At 31.2% G+C, this 14,058-nt stretch overlaps 5 non-coding genes across 5 annotated transcripts; all 5 read right to left on the bottom strand.

Annotated features, from left to right (window-relative positions):
* Nucleotides 1-2,314: 2,314 nt before the first annotated feature.
* TRNAH-GUG (transfer RNA histidin (anticodon GUG)) lies at nucleotides 2,315-2,386 on the bottom strand. The gene has a single exon. It is a non-coding gene; the product is annotated as a tRNA-His (tRNA).
* A 2,715-nt stretch (nucleotides 2,387-5,101) lies between these two features.
* On the bottom strand, nucleotides 5,102-5,173 carry TRNAH-GUG (transfer RNA histidin (anticodon GUG)). Its single transcript has one exon. It is a non-coding gene; the product is annotated as a tRNA-His (tRNA).
* Nucleotides 5,174-7,886: 2,713 nt separating this feature from the next.
* On the bottom strand, nucleotides 7,887-7,958 carry TRNAH-GUG (transfer RNA histidin (anticodon GUG)). Its single transcript has one exon. It is a non-coding gene; the product is annotated as a tRNA-His (tRNA).
* Nucleotides 7,959-10,668: 2,710 nt separating this feature from the next.
* Nucleotides 10,669-10,740, bottom strand: TRNAH-GUG (transfer RNA histidin (anticodon GUG)). The gene has a single exon. It is a non-coding gene; the product is annotated as a tRNA-His (tRNA).
* A 2,714-nt stretch (nucleotides 10,741-13,454) lies between these two features.
* Nucleotides 13,455-13,526, bottom strand: TRNAH-GUG (transfer RNA histidin (anticodon GUG)). Its single transcript has one exon. It is a non-coding gene; the product is annotated as a tRNA-His (tRNA).
* Nucleotides 13,527-14,058: the final 532 nt, after the last annotated feature.

Below are 14,058 nucleotides of genomic sequence, written 5' to 3'. Positions count from 1 at the left end.
TAATGATAAAAATAAAGTATTTCACCGTACATATTTCTTAGTGCATTTCATTGCCATTAGAGATTTAAATGTGAGCAAAATTGAGAGTAGAAAATGACCTTCACGTTTGAAATTTAAACTAAAGTCTAAAATGAGTGAGTTATCTGATGTACGAAACGTACTAATCCGTAGTGCGGTGTGTGATTTACAATCTCACTTTAGTCTGAAGTTTTTCTTTTCTTCTCCAGATTTAAAAATTATAGAGCATACGAAATGTATGAAAAGTGAAGAAAAAACGTCATATAAATGTATGTGTGTGTAACAAGAATAATAAAGTTTTATTTAGTTCATCATCTTGATGAAGACGTTTCGCCGAACTGGTATAGGTGAAGTAGTTAGAGTGAAACGTGAAATGGAAACAAAGATCTAAGTTACATAATGAGGAAAACTTGGCTTATTTTCTTCATAATCACATTTATGCTTTATAGATTCACAATAATAACGGGGCCAAGTATTTCACTTCTTTTTAAATTTTCTCTTACTTAAATTTGTTACATAGTTTCAGTATTTTCTTTATGTGATTTATTTAGTTTTTTATATAAAAGGAATGGATTGTAAATACTGTAGAATTTTGAATGAAGTATGTGACAAGACGCTATCGAATCCAAATTGTGGAATGATAACTAATCTTCACATAAAGGTTTAGGTGTTGTACGGACGTGACAATCAACTCCTTAGTATCGGTTGAAAGTTATTGTTCACTGGCTTCTTCATATTAGGTGAGTAAATCAAATATAGAGACAGCTGAAAATTTCACTTATAGGTTCGTAGTAAATACAATATTCTAACCAAAGGTTCATGACACTCTTACGAGTACAGAAGATGTGCTGCGCCTAAATATGTATTTGTCTCTTTCAGGTCTCGAATTTGCGTTATTACTTTCATAACCAAATATCTTTACCACGAGATGCTACGAGAAAAAAAATTTGAGGAATTATTGAGAATTACTTCGTCGAATTTTGGCCAGTTTTATTGGATTAGCCGCAAAGATATTTTTCCGCAGGAAAAACACATTGACATACAAAACCCTTGGACATGCTCATTGTTAGTAATTATAGTGGGTCAATATGTCATAAAAAAGCATAATATTGTACGAACAACATTCTCGTGTTGCAGCCACTTTCAACTGCACTTAGTGCAATGACACTTTTTTTACATGTGCAAAACCGCGATATAGGCCAAAATTGTCTGTATTGTCCATTTGAATATCTGGGTTTCGTTCATTTTCTTCAGCAAGGAAGTACGATTTTGGAAACAAAACATGTACTACTCTTGTGTAGGCCAAGATACATAGGCTTTGGTAGAAAGATATGTCCTTCCAGATCCTAAATATTGATATAGTTAGTTTAAAGGGTTTCAATTTGTCCATGTCAGTATTGTCTGGTGAAGACATGCTGTATGAGGCCACGAAAGTTTACTTTTAATTGTTTAGTTTTGCGAGTATATATTTTCTCATCATTGTCTTTGTTATCGTCATGACGAATATTTGAAAGAATTTTCAGTAAATTATTTGGGAAAATTTATATGTGAGAAAAATGTCTATTTTTCTATTTTATTTTATCCCCATATTTTTGTGCGTGCAACGAGGACCTACTTTTGTATTATAAAGTTGGTTATATATAATTACCCTAAAAAACACCTAATCTGTTAACTGTCGTCAAGATTATGAAATAGTCACACGTATTATACCGTTGACCTCATATTCTTCGTAATAGTATTTTAATATATTTCTCATGATAACCGTTTACGTATTACTAAAATTATGAGATAATAATATAAAAAATGAATTGTAAGGGAGTTATTTTGATACGTTTTAAGAAATATAACTTTTCTTTGCAACAGTTTTTTCACAATATGGAAATTATTGCAGTGTGTATGAAGATTTTTTAAGATCATGACGAGGTAATGTTATGAAAACACGTGCTACAAAACAATTTTTTATTCAGAATTGGAAAGAAGAATTTCGATTAAATATTTATCTTTCTTTATTCTGTACAATGAAATAAAAGCTAGAATTTATTGGATTGAGGTGTTATCTAATTTACAAAGTTCTTTATTTCTGTTTTATAATGTAAAAAGTGTTAATTTTGATAAATATTTTCCTTTGGCGAACACGAGCCAACAGGTGGATTTTTAAAGGTAAATAAATTGTGTAAGATAACATCACGTGATAATTTAGTCAAACCTTGATATTCGTTTTAAACGACAAATGTTGTAAGAGATTACGTATCTGTAATGTCACCCTTAAGGTTTATTTTGGAAAAGTAAACGTTTTTGCCGTGACCAGGATTCGAACCTGGGTTATTGCGGCCACAACGCAATGTCCTAACCACTAGACGATCACGGCAGGTGTGAATATGTTTTGCGTTTTCTTCTTTTTTTTCATAGAATTTGTAGCGAGGTAACACAAGCGACAACCACGATGCAAATGTGTTTCAGTCAAGACTAATGATTCAGAACAAATGTTTAATTTCATCACGTGTATTGTCTCAGTTTTACTGACGTTTGGAGGCTACTCTTATCTTGTTAATGGACTAATTTAAACAGTTCATTTCACACAAAAATCACCATATACATACCTGTTTTATATAATAACAAAATAAATTGTGAACCGATGGTTTAAGTATCGTTTGATTTTTGATATTTTTAATTCTCCTTACCTATAGATATTGGGAGATTTACAATTAAAGTCTTATAATGATCTGAAGTGATTATTACCTCACGTTTGACATGTGTTAAACGTGTAATGATAAAAATAAAGTATTTCACCGTACATATTTCTTAGTGCATTTCATTGCCATTAGAGATTTAAATGTGAGCAAAATTGAGAGTAGAAAATGACCTTCACGTTTGAAATTTAAACGAAAGTCTAAAATGAGTGAGTTATCTGATGTACGAAACGTACTAATCCGTAGTGCGGTGTGTGATTTACAATCTCACTTTAGTCTGAAGTTTTTCTTTTCTTCTCCAGATTTAAAAATTATAGAGCATACGAAATGTATGAAAAGTGAAGAAAAAACGTCATATAAATGTATGTGTGTGTAACAAGAATAATAAAGTTTTATTTAGTTCATCATCTTGATGAAGACGTTTCGCCGAACTGGTATAGGTGAAGTAGTTAGAGTGAAACGTGAAATGGAAACAAAGATCTAAGTTACATAATGAGGAAAACTTGGCTTATTTTCTTCATAATCACATTTATGCTTTATAGATTCACAATAATAACGGGGCCAAGTATTTCACTTCTTTTAAATTTTCTCTTACTTAAATTTGTTACATAGTTTCAGTATTTTCTTTATGTGATTTATTTAGTTTTTTATATAAAAGGAATGGATTGTAAATACTGTAGAATTTTGAATGAAGTATGTGACAAGACGCTATCGAATCCAAATTGTGGAATGATAACTAATCTTCACATAAAGGTTTAGGTGTTGTACGGACGTGACAATCAACTCCTTAGTATCGGTTGAAAGTTATTGTTCACTGGCTTCTTCATATTAGGTCAGTAAATCAAATATAGAGACAGCTGAAAATTTCACTTATAGGTTCGTAGTAAATACAATATTCTAACCAAAGGTTCATGACACTCTTACGAGTACAGAAGATGTGCTACGCCTAAATATGTATTTGTCTCTTTCAGGTCTCGAATTTGCGTTATTACTTTCATAACCAAATATCTTTACCACGAGATGCTACGAGAAACAAAATTTGAGGAATTATTGAGAATTACTTCGTCGAATTTTGGCCAGTTTTATTGGATTAGCCGCAAAGATATTTTTCCGCAGGAAAAACACATTGACATACAAAACCCTTGGACATGCTCATTGTTAGTAATTATAGTGGGTCAATATGTCATAAAAAAGCATAATATTGTACGAACAACATTCTCGTGTTGCAGCCACTTTCAACTGCACTTAGTGCAATGACACCTTTTTTACATGTGCAAAACCGCGATATAGGCCAAAATTGTCTATATTGTCCATTTGAATATCTGGGTTTCGTTCATTTTTTTCAGCAAGGAAGTACGATTTTGGAAACAAAACATGTACTACTCTTGTGTAGGCCAAGATACATAGGCTTTGGTAGAAAGATATGTCCTTCCAGATCCTAAATATTGATATAGTTAGTTTAAAGGGTTTCAATTTGTCCATGTCAGTATTGTCTGGTGAAGACATGCTGTATGAGGCCACGAAAGTTTACTTTTTAATTGTTTAGTTTTGCGAGTATATATTTTCTCATCATTGTCTTTGTTATCGTCATGACGAATATTTGAAAGAATTTTCAGTAAATTATTTGGGAAAATTTATATGTGAGAAAAATGTCTATTTTTCTATTTTATTTTATCCCCATATTTTTGTGCGTGCAACGAGGACCTACTTTTGTATTATAAAGTTGGTTATATATAATTACCCTAAAAAACACCTAATCTGTTAACTGTCGTCAAGATTATGAAATAGTCACACGTAGTATACCGTTGACCTCATATTCTTCGTAATAGTATTTTAATATATTTCTCATGATAACCGTTTTCGTATTACTAAAATTATGAGATAATAATATAAAAAATGAATTGTAAGGGAGTTATTTTGATACGTTTTAAGAAATATAACTTTTCTTTGCAACAGTTTTTTTCACAATATGGAAATTATTGCAGTGTGTATGAAGATTTTTTTAAGATCATGACGAGGTAATGTTATGAAAACACGTGCTACAAAACAATTTTTTATTCAGAATTGGAAAGAAGAATTTCGATTAAATATTTATCTTTCTTTATTCTGTACAATGAAATAAAAGCTAGAATTTATTGGATTGAGGTGTTATCTAATTTACAAAGTTCTTTATTTCTGTTTTATAATGTAAAAAGTGTTAATTTTGATAAATATTTTCCTTTGGCGAACACGAGCCAACAGGTGGATTTTTAAAGGTAAATAAATTGTGTAAGATAACATCACGTGATAATTTAGTCAAACCTTGATATTCGTTTTTAAACGACAAATGTTGTAAGAGATTACGTATCTGTAATGTCACCCTTAAGGTTTATTTTGGAAAAAGTAAACGTTTTTGCCGTGACCAGGATTCGAACCTGGGTTATTGCGGCCACAACGCAATGTCCTAACCACTAGACGATCACGGCAGGTGTGAATATGTTTTGCGTTTTCTTCTTTTTTTCATAGAATTTGTAGCGAGGTAACACAAGCGACAACCACGATGCAAATGTGTTTCAGTCAAGACTAATGATTCAGAACAAATGTTTAATTTCATCACGTGTATTGTCTCAGTTTTACTGACGTTTGGAGGCTACTCTTATCTTGTTAATGGACTAATTTAAACAGTTCATTTCACACAAAAATCACCATATACATACCTGTTTTATATAATAACAAAATAAATTGTGAACCGATGGTTTAAGTATCGTTTGATTTTTGATATTTTTAATTCTCCTTACCTATAGATATTGGGAGATTTACAATTAAAGTCTTATAATGATCTGAAGTGATTATTACCTCACGTTTGACATGTGTTAAACGTGTAATGATAAAAATAAAGTATTTCACCGTACATATTTCTTAGTGCATTTCATTGCCATTAGAGATTTAAATGTGAGCAAAATTGAGAGTAGAAAATGACCTTCACGTTTGAAATTTAAACGAAAGTCTAAAATGAGTGAGTTATCTGATGTACGAAACGTACTAATCCGTAGTGCGGTGTGTGATTTACAATCTCACTTTAGTCTGAAGTTTTTCTTTTCTTCTCCAGATTTAAAAATTATAGAGCATACGAAATGTATGAAAAGTGAAGAAAAAACGTCATATAAATGTATGTGTGTGTAACAAGAATAATAAAGTTTTATTTAGTTCATCATCTTGATGAAGACGTTTCGCCGAACTGGTATAGGTGAAGTAGTTAGAGTGAAACGTGAAATGGAAACAAAGATCTAAGTTACATAATGAGGAAAACTTGGCTTATTTTCTTCATAATCACATTTATGCTTTATAGATTCACAATAATAACGGGGCCAAGTATTTCACTTCTTTTTAAATTTTCTCTTACTTAAATTTGTTACATAGTTTCAGTATTTTCTTTATGTGATTTATTTAGTTTTTTATATAAAAGAATGGATTGTAAATACTGTAGAATTTTGAATGAAGTATGTGACAAGACGCTATCGAATCCAAATTGTGGAATGATAACTAATCTTCACATAAAGGTTTAGGTGTTGTACGGACGTGACAATCAACTCCTTAGTATCGGTTGAAAGTTATTGTTCACTGGCTTCTTCATATTAGGTCAGTAAATCAAATATAGAGACAGCTGAAAATTTCACTTATAGGTTCGTAGTAAATACAATATTCTAACCAAAGGTTCATGACACTCTTACGAGTACAGAAGATGTGCTACGCCTAAATATGTATTTGTCTCTTTCAGGTCTCGAATTTGCGTTATTACTTTCATAACCAAATATCTTTACCACGAGATGCTACGAGAAACAAAATTTGAGGAATTATTGAGAATTACTTCGTCGAATTTTGGCCAGTTTTATTGGATTAGCCGCAAAGATATTTTTCCGCAGGAAAAACACATTGACATACAAAACCCTTGGACATGCTCATTGTTAGTAATTATAGTGGGTCAATATGTCATAAAAAAGCATAATATTGTACGAACAACATTCTCGTGTTGCAGCCACTTTCAACTGCACTTAGTGCAATGACACCTTTTTTACATGTGCAAAACCGCGATATAGGCCAAAATTGTCTATATTGTCCATTTGAATATCTGGGTTTCGTTCATTTTTTTCAGCAAGGAAGTACGATTTTGGAAACAAAACATGTACTACTCTTGTGTAGGCCAAGATACATAGGCTTTGGTAGAAAGATATGTCCTTCCAGATCCTAAATATTGATATAGTTAGTTTAAAGGGTTTCAATTTGTCCATGTCAGTATTGTCTGGTGAAGACATGCTGTATGAGGCCACGAAAGTTTACTTTTAATTGTTTAGTTTTGCGAGTATATATTTTCTCATCATTGTCTTTGTTATCGTCATGACGAATATTTGAAAGAATTTTCAGTAAATTATTTGGGAAAATTTATATGTGAGAAAAATGTCTATTTTTCTATTTTATTTTATCCCCATATTTTTGTGCGTGCAACGAGGACCTACTTTTGTATTATAAAGTTGGTTATATATAATTACCCTAAAAACACCTAATCTGTTAACTGTCGTCAAGATTATGAAATAGTCACACGTAGTATACCGTTGACCTCATATTCTTCGTAATAGTATTTTAATATATTTCTCATGATAACCGTTTTCGTATTACTAAAAATTATGAGATAATAATATAAAAAATGAATTGTAAGGGAGTTATTTTGATACGTTTTAAGAAATATAACTTTTCTTTGCAACAGTTTTTTTCACAATATGGAAATTATTGCAGTGTGTATGAAGATTTTTTTAAGATCATGACGAGGTAATGTTATGAAAACACGTGCTACAAAACAATTTTTTATTCAGAATTGGAAAGAAGAATTTCGATTAAATATTTATCTTTCTTTATTCTGTACAATGAAATAAAAGCTAGAATTTATTGGATTGAGGTGTTATCTCATTTACAAAGTTCTTTATTTCTGTTTTATAATGTAAAAAGTGTTAATTTTGATAAATATTTTTCTTTGGCGAACACGAGCCAACAGGTGGATTTTTAAAGGTAAATAAATTGTGTAAGATAACATCACGTGATAATTTAGTCAAACCTTGATATTCGTTTTTAAACGACAAATGTTGTAAGAGATTACGTATCTGTAATGTCACCCTTAAGGTTTATTTTGGAAAAAGTAAACGTTTTTGCCGTGACCAGGATTCGAACCTGGGTTATTGCGGCCACAACGCAATGTCCTAACCACTAGACGATCACGGCAGGTGTGAATATGTTTTGCGTTTTCTTCTTTTTTTCATAGAATTTGTAGCGAGGTAACACAAGCGACAACCACGATGCAAATGTGTTTCAGTCAAGACTAATGATTCAGAACAAATGTTTAATTTCATCACGTGTATTGTCTCAGTTTTACTGACGTTTGGAGGCTACTCTTATCTTGTTAATGGACTAATTTAAACAGTTCATTTCACACAAAAATCACCATATACATACCTGTTTTATATAATAACAAAATAAATTGTGAACCGATGGTTTAAGTATCGTTTGATTTTTGATATTTTTAATTCTCCTTACCTATAGATATTGGGAGATTTACAATTAAAGTCTTATAATGATCTGAAGTGATTATTACCTCACGTTTGACATGTGTTAAACGTGTAATGATAAAAATAAAGTATTTCACCGTACATATTTCTTAGTGCATTTCATTGCCATTAGAGATTTAAATGTGAGCAAAATTGAGAGTAGAAAATGACCTTCACGTTTGAAATTTAAACGAAAGTCTAAAATGAGTGAGTTATCTGATGTACGAAACGTACTAATCCGTAGTGCGGTGTGTGATTTACAATCTCACTTTAGTCTGAAGTTTTTCTTTTCTTCTCCAGATTTAAAAATTATAGAGCATACGAAATGTATGAAAAGTGAAGAAAAAACGTCATATAAATGTATGTGTGTGTAACAAGAATAATAAAGTTTTATTTAGTTCATCATCTTGATGAAGACGTTTCGCCGAACTGGTATAGGTGAAGTAGTTAGAGTGAAACGTGAAATGGAAACAAAGATCTAAGTTACATAATGAGGAAAACTTGGCTTATTTTCTTCATAATCACATTTATGCTTTATAGATTCACAATAATAACGGGGCCAAGTATTTCACTTCTTTTTAAATTTTCTCTTACTTAAATTTGTTACATAGTTTCAGTATTTTCTTTATGTGATTTATTTAGTTTTTTATATAAAGGAATGGATTGTAAATACTGTAGAATTTTGAATGAAGTATGTGACAAGACGCTATCGAATCCAAATTGTGGAATGATAACTAATCTTCACATAAAGGTTTAGGTGTTGTACGGACGTGACAATCAACTCCTTAGTATCGGTTGAAAGTTATTGTTCACTGGCTTCTTCATATTAGGTCAGTAAATCAAATATAGAGACAGCTGAAAATTTCACTTATAGGTTCGTAGTAAATACAATATTCTAACCAAAGGTTCATGACACTCTTACGAGTACAGAAGATGTGCTACGCCTAAATATGTATTTGTCTCTTTCAGGTCTCGAATTTGCGTTATTACTTTCATAACCAAATATCTTTACCACGAGATGCTACGAGAAACAAAATTTGAGGAATTATTGAGAATTACTTCGTCGAATTTTGGCCAGTTTTATTGGATTAGCCGCAAAGATATTTTTCCGCAGGAAAAACACATTGACATACAAAACCCTTGGACATGCTCATTGTTAGTAATTATAGTGGGTCAATATGTCATAAAAAAGCATAATATTGTACGAACAACATTCTCGTGTTGCAGCCACTTTCAACTGCACTTAGTGCAATGACACCTTTTTTACATGTGCAAAACCGCGATATAGGCCAAAATTGTCTATATTGTCCATTTGAATATCTGGGTTTCGTTCATTTTTTTCAGCAAGGAAGTACGATTTTGGAAACAAAACATGTACTACTCTTGTGTAGGCCAAGATACATAGGCTTTGGTAGAAAGATATGTCCTTCCAGATCCTAAATATTGATATAGTTAGTTTAAAGGGTTTCAATTTGTCCATGTCAGTATTGTCTGGTGAAGACATGCTGTATGAGGCCACGAAAGTTTACTTTTAATTGTTTAGTTTTGCGAGTATATATTTTCTCATCATTGTCTTTGTTATCGTCATGACGAATATTTGAAAGAATTTTCAGTAAATTATTTGGGAAAATTTATATGTGAGAAAAATGTCTATTTTTCTATTTTATTTTATCCCCATATTTTTGTGCGTGCAACGAGGACCTACTTTTGTATTATAAAGTTGGTTATATATAATTACCCTAAAAAACACCTAATCTGTTAACTGTCGTCAAGATTATGAAATAGTCACACGTATTATACCGTTGACCTCATATTCTTCGTAATAGTATTTTAATATATTTCTCATGATAACCGTTTTCGTATTACTAAAATTATGAGATAATAATATAAAAAATGAATTGTAAGGGAGTTATTTTGATACGTTTTAAGAAATATAACTTTTCTTTGCAACAGTTTTTTCACAATATGGAAATTATTGCAGTGTGTATGAAGATTTTTTAAGATCATGACGAGGTAATGTTATGAAAACACGTGCTACAAAACAATTTTTTATTCAGAATTGGAAAGAAGAATTTCGATTAAATATTTATCTTTCTTTATTCTGTACAATGAAATAAAAGCTAGAATTTATTGGATTGAGGTGTTATCTCATTTACAAAGTTCTTTATTTCTGTTTTATAATGTAAAAAGTGTTAATTTTGATAAATATTTTCTTTGGCGAACACGAGCCAACAGGTGGATTTTTAAAGGTAAATAAATTGTGTAAGATAACATCACGTGATAATTTAGTCAAACCTTGATATTCGTTTTTAAACGACAAATGTTGTAAGAGATTACGTATCTGTAATGTCACCCTTAAGGTTTATTTTGGAAAAAGTAAACGTTTTTGCCGTGACCAGGATTCGAACCTGGGTTATTGCGGCCACAACGCAATGTCCTAACCACTAGACGATCACGGCAGGTGTGAATATGTTTTGCGTTTTCTTCTTTTTTTCATAGAATTTGTAGCGAGGTAACACAAGCGACAACCACGATGCAAATGTGTTTCAGTCAAGACTAATGATTCAGAACAAATGTTTAATTTCATCACGTGTATTGTCTCAGTTTTACTGACGTTTGGAGGCTACTCTTATCTTGTTAATGGACTAATTTAAACCGTTCATTTCACACAAAAATCACCATATACATACCTGTTTTATATAATAACAAAATAAATTGTGAACCGATGGTTTAAGTATCGTTTGATTTTTGATATTTTTAATTCTCCTTACCTATAGATATTGGGAGATTTACAATTAAAGTCTTATAATGATCTGAAGTGATTATTACCTCACGTTTGACATGTGTTAAACGTGTAATGATAAAATAAAGTATTTCACCGTACATATTTCTTAGTGCATTTCATTGCCATTAGAGATTTAAATGTGAGCAAAATTGAGAGTAGAAAATGACCTTCACGTTTGAAATTTAAACGAAAGTCTAAAATGAGTGAGTTATCTGATGTACGAAACGTACTAATCCGTAGTGCGGTGTGTGATTTACAATCTCACTTTAGTCTGAAGTTTTTCTTTTCTTCTCCAGATTTAAAAATTATAGAGCATACGAAATGTATGAAAAGTGAAGAAAAAACGTCATATAAATGTATGTGTGTGTAACAAGAATAATAAAGTTTTATTTAGTTCATCATCTTGATGAAGACGTTTCGCCGAACTGGTATAGGTGAAGTAGTTAGAGTGAAACGTGAAATGGAAACAAAGATCTAAGTTACATAATGAGGAAAACTTGGCTTATTTTCTTCATAATCACATTTATGCTTTATAGATTCACAATAATAACGGGGCCAAGTATTTCACTTCTTTTAAATTTTCTCTTACTTAAATTTGTTACATAGTTTCAGTATTTTCTTTATGTGATTTATTTAGTTTTTTATATAAAAGGAATGGATTGTAAATACTGTAGAATTTTGAATGAAGTATGTGACAAGACGCTATCGAATCCAAATTGTGGAATGATAACTAATCTTCACATAAAGGTTTAGGTGTTGTACGGACGTGACAATCAACTCCTTAGTATCGGTTGAAAGTTATTGTTCACTGGCTTCTTCATATTAGGTCAGTAAATCAAATATAGAGACAGCTGAAAATTTCACTTATAGGTTCGTAGTAAATACAATATTCTAACCAAAGGTTCATGACACTCTTACGAGTACAGAAGATGTGCTACGCCTAAATATGTATTTGTCTCTTTCAGGTCTCGAATTTGCGTTATTACTTTCATAACCAAATATCTTTACCACGAGATGCTACGAGAAACAAAATTTGAGGAATTATTGAGAATTACTTCGTCGAATTTTGGCCAGTTTTATTGGATTAGCCGCAAAGATATTTTTCCGCAGGAAAAACACATTGACATACAAAACCCTTGGACATGCTCATTGTTAGTAATTATAGTGGGTCAATATGTCATAAAAAAAGCATAATATTGTACGAACAACATTCTCGTGTTGCAGCCACTTTCAACTGCACTTAGTGCAATGACACCTTTTTTACATGTGCAAAACCGCGATATAGGCCAAAATTGTCTATATTGTCCATTTGAATATCTGGGTTTCGTTCATTTTTTTCAGCAAGGAAGTACGATTTTGGAAACAAAACATGTACTACTCTTGTGTAGGCCAAGATACATAGGCTTTGGTAGAAAGATATGTCCTTCCAGATCCTAAATATTGATATAGTTAGTTTAAAGGGTTTCAATTTGTCCATGTCAGTATTGTCTGGTGAAGACATGCTGTATGAGGCCACGAAAGTTTACTTGTTAATTGTTTAGTTTTGCGAGTATATATTTTCTCATCATTGTCTTTGTTATCGTCATGACGAATATTTGAAAGAATTTTCAGTAAATTATTTGGGAAAATTTATATGTGAGAAAAATGTCTATTTTTCTATTTTATTTTATCCCCATATTTTTGTGCGTGCAACGAGGACCTACTTTTGTATTATAAAGTTGGTTATATATAATTACCCTAAAAAACACCTAATCTGTTAACTGTCGTCAAGATTATGAAATAGTCACACGTAGTATACCGTTGACCTCATATTCTTCGTAATAGTATTTTAATATATTTCTCATGATAACCGTTTTCGTATTACTAAAATTATGAGATAATAATATAAAAAATGAATTGTAAGGGAGTTATTTTGATACGTTTTAAGAAATATAACTTTTCTTTGCAACAGTTTTTTTCACAATATGGAAATTATTGCAGTGTGTATGAAGATTTTTTTAAGATCATGACGAGGTAATGTTATGAAAACACGTGCTACAAAACAATTTTTTATTCAGAATTGGAAAGAAGAATTTCGATTAAATATTTATCTTTCTTTATTCTGTACAATGAAATAAAAGCTAGAATTTATTGGATTGAGGTGTTATCTCATTTACAAAGTTCTTTATTTCTGTTTTATAATGTAAAAAGTGTTAATTTTGATAAATATTTTTCTTTGGCGAACACGAGCCAACAGGTGGATTTTTAAAGGTAAATAAATTGTGTAAGATAACATCACGTGATAATTTAGTCAAACCTTGATATTCGTTTTTAAACGACAAATGTTGTAAGAGATTACGTATCTGTAATGTCACCCTTAAGGTTTATTTTGGAAAAAGTAAACGTTTTTGCCGTGACCAGGATTCGAACCTGGGTTATTGCGGCCACAACGCAATGTCCTAACCACTAGACGATCACGGCAGGTGTGAATATGTTTTGCGTTTTCTTCTTTTTTTCATAGAATTTGTAGCGAGGTAACACAAGCGACAACCACGATGCAAATGTGTTTCAGTCAAGACTAATGATTCAGAACAAATGTTTAATTTCATCACGTGTATTGTCTCAGTTTTACTGACGTTTGGAGGCTACTCTTATCTTGTTAATGGACTAATTTAAACAGTTCATTTCACACAAAAATCACCATATACATACCTGTTTTATATAATAACAAAATAAATTGTGAACCGATGGTTTAAGTATCGTTTGATTTTTGATATTTTTAATTCTCCTTACCTATAGATATTGGGAGATTTACAATTAAAGTCTTATAATGATCTGAAGTGATTATTACCTCACGTTTGACATGTGTTAAACGTGTAATGATAAAATAAAGTATTTCACCGTACATATTTCTTAGTGCATTTCATTGCCATTAGAGATTTAAATGTGAGCAAAATTGAGAGTAGAAAATGACCTTCACGTTTGAAATTTAAACTAAAGTCTAAAATGAGTG

The sequence above is a fragment of the Tachypleus tridentatus genome, chromosome 1, assembly GCF_004210375.1.
Source record: "Tachypleus tridentatus isolate NWPU-2018 chromosome 1, ASM421037v1, whole genome shotgun sequence".
Lineage (NCBI taxonomy): Eukaryota > Metazoa > Arthropoda > Merostomata > Xiphosura > Limulidae > Tachypleus > Tachypleus tridentatus.
Note: the sequence above shows the minus strand (reverse complement) of the source record. Positions and strands in the feature narration are given on the sequence as shown.